The following is an 11,657-nucleotide window of genomic DNA, read 5'->3' as shown; positions in this document are numbered from 1 at the left end:
TTAACTTTTAAAAGAAATATGCAACCATATTAATATACTATTAAGATCATGTAGCATCTATTTAGTAATATCTTTCATTCAATAGTCACAGAGTTTAATTATCTGACTTATATTATATTTATATCCATACTTCTAGTATCCAATTTGTATCCAGAGTATCTATTTAAATATGAATATAAATTTTTATATCTAACTAATATCGTAGTATTTGCATTCATCAGACAAAACAAATGTGGATTTAGATTTACTAATATCCAATTTGTATCTGATCTCATTTTTGCATCTCATTTTGGTCATATATTTCAATATAATTCTATTCATGCATATCAATAACTGGTGTAATACATTTAACTCATATGTACATTTGATCATATCATACACTAATTTGTCGGAGTATACATAAATAGATCATAGTGACTAACAAAAATTCTGAAATTAATATTTAAGAACACTTAGCATTTGGTATATTTGTTAAGATTTCATATCTTGATCCTAAATATTAGCCAATATTTTGGAAGATCTTGATTCACTTCAAATTTTATCACTTACCACATTGGCCAACATAAACTAAGATCTCGGCTTGACTTGACTATGCATTTTTTTCTCCCATTAAAGCCAGCCATGCTTTTTTTAATTCCCCCATTAGCTCATTTCCATCTATTATAGATTCACAAAAATAGGTAGTGTTGTGGGGGTTATTTCACCTCACCTCATCATAAAGCCGACCTCAACTTAAGATCGAGATCACCACAAAACCAATCTCAACTTGAGGCCAAGGTTACCATAAAACCGACCTCAATGGGAGCGACCTCAATAGAAAACTGAAAATAAGAAGCTGAGCTCAACTTAAAGCCGACCTCAACTGACTAAATCCATCGTAAAACCGACTTGAATTAGAGGCTGTCTATCATAAAACCTATCTAAATCAGAGGTTGTTTATCATAAAGTCAATCTGAAGGTTGAATACCGATCTGACTCATTTCAGTTCATATAAATATCAATCTGAAACATAATGTTCTATATCTGAGACGTCCGGAGTCTCATATGATACTTAATTTTATCTCGATATTTTATCGAGGTGAACTATTATTTTAACGACCACAGTCATCATATTAAAGTCTGTCGTGATCTCTATGACTAAGCTACAACTGATCACGATCTTACATACAGCTATGCTCTAGCTCACTCACAGCTGGCCTCCAACAGCCTAACAAACTCTACAGCTGACCTCTAACGGCCTAACAAACTCTTTCAATGGCCAAACAAACTCTCTAATGGCCTCATCAGTCCCTCTATAAATAGAGAACCAAGAGATCCTTTAGGTAAGTTCGGACTCTCAAATTCTAAGCTCAAACTAGAGCTCAAACTAGAGGGAGACTCTGTAATTGAGACTCTAGCTCTCATAAAATCACAAACTCTTCAGTTCCACATCAACACTCTTGCTCTCTATTCTACTTTTTTCATCTTCTATTCTCGAGATCCAAACTGACTTAAGCATCGGAGGATCAAAGATCAGAGGATTTTCATCGATTTTTGACTTATCTTGCAGGTTTCTTCGAAGGAGATTTTGTTTGGATCGCTACAGCCTCTCCAGTATGACTTCTCCAATCTCCCCACCTAAGATTTTGAGCCTCACAGTAACAGATTGACGTTAGAAGGAGGACCTCATTGCCCAAAAATTTTATAAAAAATGATGAATTAGAGAGCACAAGATAACTTTATACCTCCACCACCTTCTTCTGGAGATATGCCAGAAGCAATTTCATCTCCTATTCAATGAAGATTGGGGGGCAGATGAAAGTCCTTTCTCGAAGAGATAGTGCACTGACAATAAGCCTTTATTAATTTTTTTTTTAATATCTCAATTCTTATCCACAGGAGATCAGATCCCTCGGTGAAGTCTCATCAGGTCACATTACTTTACTATGCCACCCTTAAAGCCTTAAGCTGTCAACTCATGACATTGATGGAAATGGCCCCCACATACTGTGAAGTGACAACACTCACCAATTCAAAAAATCAAAGGACTAGGCTCGGTGCTCGAGTACATGATAAAGGGTAAAAATATTCTTTCCAGCCTCCTCTTTTGCCAAGGTCCTCAAACAGAACTCATGACCTCTATGATAATATACTCTCAAATCCCATCTATTATTCTATTCTTTTCTTGTAGGTCAACAAGTTCTTGAGCACATGAGCCAAAGCAAAAATTAAACAAGGACAAAAAAATTTATCAAAACGAGATATCTGTTTGAGGAAACTCAAATTTCAAGAACCTGTGAGCACCTTCTGTGGCTTGGTCCTCCTGCACCTATTGGATGCAAAAAAGTCCGTCACATCATCCTACAGGTAACATAACCAGACAAAAAAAATAGAAAAGGAAAGAAAAGAAAAGATGAAGAGCAGAGGGGGGAGAAGGAAGTTGGCTCCCCCTCCGCCCGAGATCACCCACGAGCCACCGATGCCTTCTCGGAGTCAAGAACTGTCGATGCAGCCAGATCAGTGGCCTCCAACTACCAGCACGGCTGGATCGATGGCCTCCCATCGTTAGTGTAGCTGGATCGATGCCTTGTACATCATTAGGGACCAAGTTTCAACAAATTAGCGATACCCCCACCGAGGACTCCACCAAAATGAAAGCCTTGATGATCTCCGACCTCCCTTTTTGCATCTTGCATATTCCCAGCACTAACTCCACCAAACTGACGACAGTCCCACATCTTCAATTGTCCTCCCTACCTCCACAGGCGATTTCGATGCCAAACTCTGTTGGATTGGTAGTCCCAGCGATCTTCGATTCCCTTTTACGCACCCACATGTGTTCTCGGAGCTAAGCCTCATCGAGCCACTAGTTTAGTCGATGGTTTTTTCGACGTTAATGTTCCCCCGATCAGCCATCTCCAAGTTCGGCACACCCACTTGCATCTCCGAGGCCAAGCACTATCGGGTCGGTACTTTACTAACGCCAAATCCCTCTATGTCGGTGGCCCCTGCTCCCATGTGCATCTCCCTCAGGTAGGTAGTTTTTCGACCTCAAAACTCTCTCAAACATTGTCGGGCTCCCTTGAACCTGGCATAGTGAGATCGGCTCTCTCTTGGGCTCCCACAAGCTCATCGTTTATCGCTTTTTTAGGCGGTCATCTCCCTCTCTCCCGGTGCTAAATTTCATCAGGCAAAATCTCTGGTGCAACTAAAATGGAATCCTCTTCTTCTCTCCCATCTACTATCCAATCCTTGAGCTCATCTCCATCTCCTCCCTCCTCCATCACCACTATGTGAGCAGCTTCTTCTCGCTCGGTCGGCACATGGCAGCTATCGTATCGGATGATAGGATCATGGTAAGGTCCGTTATTAGCTGAAGCCGAGTGACCTCTTTGCGATGCGAATTGCCTATCCTAAGTAGCAAAGCAACAACCACAAACATGTCCTCCATTGACTCTTCCCTTTGAGTTATCAGTAGCAGCGATAGCAGTAGCAAAACAAGGAAAGAGATCCTGATCGATAGTCCACTGACCTGACACAAAAGAAAGGCCAAGTGAAAAATGGGGGGAAGGTACTGGTCGGTAATTTACCTACCTAACACAAGGAATAAAGGCTTCCAAATTGACAAATGGGGAGAATTTCTGGACAGCATTCCAACCAACCTGATAAAAGGTCTATGTATGCATCTGGCCTCGGATAATGCCGAGGAGACCCATGGGTATCTTCAAAGCCCAGGTCAAAATTGGTTCAAAAAAAGAGGAGAGAGAGAGAGGAGGGGAGAAGGTCTGATCTCAAATCAAAATCGAAATGATTTAAAGCACAGATCAAGCCTGAGCCGAACAATAAGGAGTCAAGCAGAACTCACAAGTTCTCAAACAAAAACTCTTGATAAATGACTCTAAAGCTTTTATCTACTATTCCTTCTCTTTTTCTTCTTGCAAGATCAAAAGAGAAAAATATGGCCAAGCCAAAATCAAAATCATGATCAAGTCGAAGTCAAAATCAGGCCAATAAAAAGTAAAAATAAGTCCAAACTGAGGTAAAGAATAAAGAAGAATCAAACAGAACCTAAAAGCTCTCAAACAGAATGCATAACCTCCATGGTAATAGACTCTCAAGCTCCATCTATTATTTTACTCCTTTCTTGTAGAACAATAGGTTCTTGAGCATATCGATCGAAATAAAAGAGTATTAAGCCCAAAGATAAGGAGAATATTAAATAGAGGCCCATTAGAAAGCCTAGGTAATTACAAAGCTGACCTCATTAGAAGGGTAAAGGTTGAGCTCACGAAAAAATTGATCTCAACAGAAAAATCAACAGAGGCTCATCAGGAGGCCTAGCTCATTGAAAAATCGACCTCAACGGAAAGGCTCAATAGAGGCTCATCAGAAGGTAAGACACCCAATTTTCAAATAATTAAGATCTCCTCAAAATCCAATCCTCAAGCTTGATAAAGCCCCGAGAGGCATAGAGATAAGATCTTCTCAAAATTCAATCATCATAATTAGTAAAGCTCCGAAGGGCATAGAGATAAAATCTCCTCAAAATCTAATCTTTAGATTGATAGAGTCTCGAGAGGTATGAAGATAAGATCTCCTCAAAATTTGATCTCCTTAAAATTCAATCTTCAGATTGGTAAAGCTCCGAGAGGCACAAATGAAGATAAGATCTCTCAAATACCGACCTCAGGATTGAAGTTATCTTGATATTCTATCAAATACCGATCTGAAGATTGAGGTTATCTTTCAGTTCTCTAAAATATCGATCTGAAGATTGAGATTATCTTTCAGTTTCATAAAATATCGATCTAAAGATCGAGGTTATTATTCATTTCTATCAAATACCGATCTGAAGGTCGAGATTATCTTTCAGTTCTATAAAATACCGATCTAAAGGTCGAGATTATCTTTCAATTCTATAAAATATCGATCTGAGGGTCGAGGTTATCTTTTAGTTCTATAAAATATCGATCTGAAGGTTGAGATTATCTTTTAATTTTATAAAATACAGATCTGAAGGTCGAGGTTATCTTTCACTTCCATCAAATATCGATCTAAAGATTGAGATTATCTTGGATTTCTACTAGATACCGGCTTCAAGATCAAAGTTATATTTCAGCTCACATAAATACCAACCTCATGGTCAAGGTTATATTTTTCAGCTTTACAAAATACCGACCTCTAAGTCGAGATTATACCGACCTCAGGATTGAAGTTATCCTGCAAAACATCGATCTCTCCGTACTTAAAATTCTGAAAATCTTCGAAAGTATTATTAATAAAAAATACTCTGATGAGCTTATTCTTGCACATTATCTTTCAATCTATAAAAATTTAATCTCCGGATTGATAGAGCTTCAAAGGGCACAATAGAGATAAGATCTCCCCAAATTCAATCTCCAGATTGGTAGAGCCCCGAGAAGCACAAATGGAAATAAGATCTCTCAAATATCGATCTACAAATCGATATTATCTTTCAGCTCATATACTAACCTCAAGATCGAAGTTATTTAGATATTCTATCAAATACAGATCTTCGGATCAAAGTTATTTTAGAATTTTATTATTGATCTTCGAATCAAAATTATCTTGAAATTCTATTATCGATCTTCGGATCGAAGTTATTTTGAAGTTCTATTAAATATCGATCTTCGGATTGAGGATTTGTTTCTTTCTACTCAAGATTACCAGCAGTTCACTTGAAAAATCAAATGGTACAAATTCACCACCTCGAACAAGTTGAGAATTTATTTCATGGACTACTTCGATCCAAAGTAACTTCTTCGGACTCAGAAGTGAGGGGCAAATATTACAAGGGTTATCCCACCTCATCTCATCATAAAGCCAATCTCAACTTAAGGCCGAGGTCATCACAAGATCGACCTCAACTTGAGATCGAGGTCACCATAAAACCGACCTCAACAGAAAGCTGAGAATAGAAAGCAGAGCTCAACCTAAAGCAGACCTCAATAAGCTAAGCGAATCGCAAAGTCGACTTAAATTAGAGGCAGTCTATCATAAAGCTGACCTGAATTGAAGGCTCTCTATCATAAAGCCGATCTGAAGGCTTCATAAAGCCGATCTGAAGGCTGAATACCGATCTGACCGTTTTAGTTCATAAAAATACCGACCTAAAATATAGTGTTCTATATTCGAGACGTCCGGAGTCTCATATGATACTTAATTTCATTCCGATATTTTATTAAGATGAACTATTATATTGACAGCCATAGTCATCCTGTTAAAGCCCACTATTATCTCTACAACTAAGCCACAACTGGGCACGATCTTATATACAGCTATGCTCTAGCTCACTTATAGCTGGCCTCCAACGGCCTAACAAACTCCTCCAACGGCCTCATCAGTCCCTCTATAAATAGAAGACCAAAGGATCTTTCAGGTAAGTTCGGACTCCCAAGTCCCAAGCTTAAACTAGAGGGAGACTCTGCAATTGTGACTCTAGCTCCTACAAAGTCACAAACCCTCCAGTTCTACATTAACACTCTTACTCTTTATTCTACTTTTTCCATCTTTTGTTCTCGAGGCCCAAACTGACTTAAGATTTGAGGGTCAAAGATTGGAGGATCCCTACCAATTTTTGATTTGTTTTGTAGGTTTCTTCGAAGAAGATTTGGTTCGGATCGCTACAGCCTCTCCAGCATGATTTATCCAATCTCTTTGTCTAAGATTTTGAGTTTTGCAGTAATAGATAGGTCCATAATAAAAAAATAATTATGATAAGAATAAATATTATGAAAAAAAATAGAACCTAGCCATGCAATGCATCCCTCCTTCGCACCAAACTAATAAAAAGGAATAGCGAAAAGCAAAAAGGAAGCTTGAATGGAGCTATGAATAAGGTTTGGTCCTCGATGTTGCAGATTAGCCATCTTATCGGGTTCAACTCTCAAGGTTCACTCAATCTCAGAAGGATTCAGCACAAGTCTGGTCCAGACCCACCTCCAAATTAGAGCTCAGTTGTATCCTTCCGCGGCGAAAGAAGGATACACCTTCCTTCGTTCCTATCGACCATCGGATCATCCCCATTTTAATTTGAGATCTGCGGCAGCGGATGAAGGCAGATCAAGGACCATCCAGCTGAGATATCGAGATGGTGAAGAACAGTGATTCTACTGCGCAGTGGTGCTTGCAAGAAACTTAGAAGAAATGATGCCGATGGGGTAGTTTGAAGCCTTGCAAGAAACTTGGCAGAAATGATGCCGATGGATTATTTTGAAGCCAATGCCAGTGATGAGGAGCTGGGAATGGTTGCAAGAAACTTAGCAGAAATGATGCCCATGGTGGGGGGGGGGGTTTGGGGGCGGGACTTTGAAGCCAATGCCAGTGATGAGAAAAAGAACTAAGACAGCACTGAAGAATTGGGAAGCTGAGGGTGCTGACGTTTGACCACTGACTACCATTTCATCAGCATTTATGTAACAATTTTCTAGAAAACGCGCATTTGAAGGAACTTAACATGCATGTGGGACTACCATAGAGCACATGCAATCAATCTCATTCCTGCCTAACCTAACACACCGTCGTTTTTCCTTTACCCTTCCCATCCCACCGACGCAGATATAAAACACAGCTGTGGCTGGAAGAGAGACCCTCTGGATGTAAAGGATCCGATTTTTTTTTTTTTTTTTGAATAGAAAAATCTAAAAGTCTAAGAAAAATAACCTCTACCAATCTCTATTTTTAAATAAAAAAAATTAAAATGATGATGATAATAATGATCTAAACCAAGTTTAACTAGATGATAATAACGATGACAATAGTGACGATGATGACTTAAAAGTTTCTTCACAAGACAAGCTATCTTGTTCGAAGATATAGTATTCTTTCTGTTGAGTCTAAGAGACATGGTGAGAAGCTATGTTGTTTCAAAGCTTACGAGTGAATTAAATGGTTTGATGCTCCCTCGCCCTCATTTCTTTGAGGAAAAAGGAAAAAAGAGAAATGATGATAATGATGGTTTAAATCTTCCATGTCATGTAGCAAAACCTCCATGGATTACTATCCTACCACTGTGCCCAGCTTTTAGAGGAACCAGTTGATTAAAAACCTGTTCCGATATATAACCAGTATGACATCGACGCTATTGGAATGTGCAGATTTAGCTAGGATAGTAAAACGCATGGTCAATGGTCATACAGGCCATAAACAAGCCATATTTAACATTTAACTATGGTATGACAAATGGAGTAGAATATATATTATGAACCACATGCTTTGATCTGGTCAGAAGACTCCAGCCACCAGACTGCAATTTTGAACTTCTAAAACCAACTCCAAAAAAAGATGTGGTATCCCAACTTCCGTGCTTTGATAATTTTACACCACAATGAAAGGTCTAAAAGGTCATGTGCAATATGATTTTAAGCTAAAATCAAAAGAAGAAATTTATGCCGTAGGATACTGTACAGCGCTTGGTGGCTCTGAGAAAATAGTTGGCTATCAAATAAGGCAGTGTTATGTGTGATATATATATATATATATATATATAGTTACGGCAGTTATCGTGAGTATCTCGGATCAGCACGACAACCATGGGACACCTCAGGTCTTCAAGCTATCATCGGAATCACTTGCTTAAGAGCAGAGCCATATACAATACCGAGCAGCTTGCATCTGGTCTGTCATATGGTTTGTTCAGTGCACTCCGTTGCCTCGACAGGCCAATGCCTTAGCATGTGGGCTGTCCCAGTTATCACAGCCGGCTCACCTCATGATATGTACGACAGCTGTCCACGCTGAGTGAATAGACTCAGACCTAACCAACTCTCCTAATCTCACGAGATCGATTGAAGGCTGAATTATTTCGTCCGCAATGGCATGTTCAATGGTCCTACAATCTCGGAATCGCACGATCTCACAGCTATTTGACCAACTATTCGACAGCCTTCTATATAAGCAACCAAAGTTCTGAGGATCAAGATAAGTCAATCAATCCCTCTCAGAGAACTCATTGATGTTCATGTTATTCTTTGAATCTGACTTGAGTATCGGAGGATCCTCGTCGAAGCGAAAACATACAGTTTGGACTTATTTTGCATGTCACTCCAGCATCGTCACCCCTGTGCGAGGCTCAATCGCCTTCTCTCTGATCTCAACCAAATCGAGCTGCAACAGATAGAGGAATAGGTGGAATTTTCATTATGCCTCCAAAGAGAACATCATCTCGGCTCTCCAACACTGCCTCCTCTAATCGGGCGAAGAGCCAAGCCAACAATCGGGCACAGCAATCGACGATTGAAACTCCCCTGCCAGCCCGGCCAGCACTGGTCATAATGGATCAATTCAACCTACTCTTCTAGCGGGTTTAAAACTTAATGGCCTCGTTCAAGCGGTCCAGACCGCTCTGGTGACTCCCCTAATGGCGCCATAGCCTGTTCCGGCTGTCCCTGCACCTCCTTCAGTGGTACAACCGATGGCTCTCTTAGCGGCACCATCGATGCCTCCCGTTGTGGTGCCCCCACCAAATTCGATTCCACAATCGACTCCTCAGCCACCACCACAACCAGAGCCGTATGTGCCTCCTCAAAGCCTGGAGAGGAGATACATTCATCAGAGCCGTCAGCTGGCCAGACGGAGATCTCCCAGTCCACGATCGGGGCATGATTCAACCCTCAGTTGTCATTCTCCACAGTATTTTGAGGCCTGCACCGCTTGAGATCTCAAAATCGAAAGACGATTCTAGGCTCTCGATAAATAGATGGAGAAAAAAATTAAGAGTACACTTAACAATAATCACTCCTCGATGCAACCTTATGAGGGGTATATAGTGAGCCGCCCTTCATCCCGAAGAAAGTGTAGGAGTCACTCCCTCGGTACTTCAAGCTGCCTCCACTCGAAGTCGACGACAGGACCGCCGACCCCATCGACCACTTGAAAATCTTCAAGGCAGCCATGCTCCTCCAGAGAGCATCTGATGCAATCCTCTATCGAGTATTTTCTCCAACTTTTAAGGGGGCGACTTGACAATGGTACTCTAGTTTGAAGTCGGTTCCCATCTACTCCTTTAAAGATCTATGCCGATCTTTTGTCGACCACTTTATCAACAAACGACGACAGTAAAAGCGGTCCGACTACCTTTACACCATCAAGTAAAAGGAGGATGAGTCGATCTGTGCCTTTGTCAACCATTTCAACAGAGCGACTCTAAGATCTGGACCAGTTGACCATGATGGCCGCGATGATGGGTGGCTTGTTAAAGAATGAATTGAATAAGGCATTAACTAAGACTTATCCCGAAAATTTTTCAGATATGCTTGCCTGTGCAGAGAAATATGCACGCATGGAGGAGGCCTTTGCAGAAGAGACTCCTGCCAGTTTTGTTGCGGTAAGACAGAATAAGAAGTGCTCTCCAAGATGGGAGAGGAGAAGCCGCCAATGCTCCCAGTCTCTATTCCAAAGGAGGAAGAACGGGGGCCAAAACCATCAATCTCAAAGTCCTCAGAGAAGGAATCGACGGCCCTCACCCCCCGGGCGTTATAATAATTACACACCTTTAACCATTTCTAGGAGAAAGTGTTGATAGAAATTCAGACCGAGCTGCCCCAGCCTCCGTAGATGCGGACAAAGTCAGAGCACCGTCGTGATCCAAATAAGTACTGCCACTATCATCATGACCATGGTCACGATACTGAAGATTACCTACAGCTTCGTGATGAGATTGAGAGGCTCATCAGATAGGAGAGACTAAATCACTTCATCTGGGAGAGAGTGCCTCCACAACGACCTCCTTTGGGAGCTCAGCGCCACCTCTTCTACCTCAGCAGCCACTCTCTTTGCCTCAACCGCAGCCAGCATCAGTGCAGCCAGTGAGACGAAAAATGGAGGGAGACCCTAAGAGACCTCCAGAGAGCTAATTTATAAGATCCTTGATCCACAGTTTGGTGAGCAAATCTCGACGACTTAGAGGCGGGGCTAATTTACAAGATCCCATCAAAGCCTGAGTCATGCAAAAAGTGAAGGGAGACCCTAAAGGATCTTTGGAGGGCTAACTTATAAGACTCTTGATCTACAGTTTGGCAAGCAAATCTCAATGACTTAAGGCGGAGCTAACTTACAAGACCCCATCAAAGTCTGAGTCGTGCGAAAAGCGAAGGGAGACCTTAAGAGACCTCCGAAGGGCTAACTTATAAGATTCTCAGTCTACAATCATGAGATGTGCACATGCTACCTCTCGCATGAAGACGAGATGTGCACACGCTGCCTCTCATGTGAAGACGAGATGTGCACACGCTGCCTCTTGTATAAAGATGAGATGCACACACGCTGCCTACAGGCGCACGCTACCTCTCGCGTGAAGATAAGATGTGCACACGCTCCTTACAGGCACATGCTGCCTCTCGCGTGAAGATGAGATGTGCACACGCTGCCTCTCACATGAAGATGAGATGCGCACATGCTGCCTACAGGCACACACTGTCTCTCATGTTACGAGATGTGCACACACTGTCTATGAGTACACACTGCCTATGGGCAGACACTGTCTCTCGCATGAAGACGAAAAGTGCACATGCTGCCTATGGACACACACTTCTTCTCACGTGAAGATGAGATGTGCACAGCTACTCCGCTCATAAGATGGGCTGAGCACATGCTACTTCTCGCATGAAGATGAGATGTGCGCATGCTACTCCACCTACAAGACGAGTCGAACACATATT

Source organism: Elaeis guineensis, chromosome 9 (genome assembly GCF_000442705.2).
Source record: "Elaeis guineensis isolate ETL-2024a chromosome 9, EG11, whole genome shotgun sequence".
Taxonomy (NCBI): Eukaryota; Viridiplantae; Streptophyta; class Magnoliopsida; order Arecales; family Arecaceae; genus Elaeis; species Elaeis guineensis.
The sequence above is the reverse complement of the archived record's forward strand: the minus strand, read 5'-3'. Positions refer to the sequence as shown.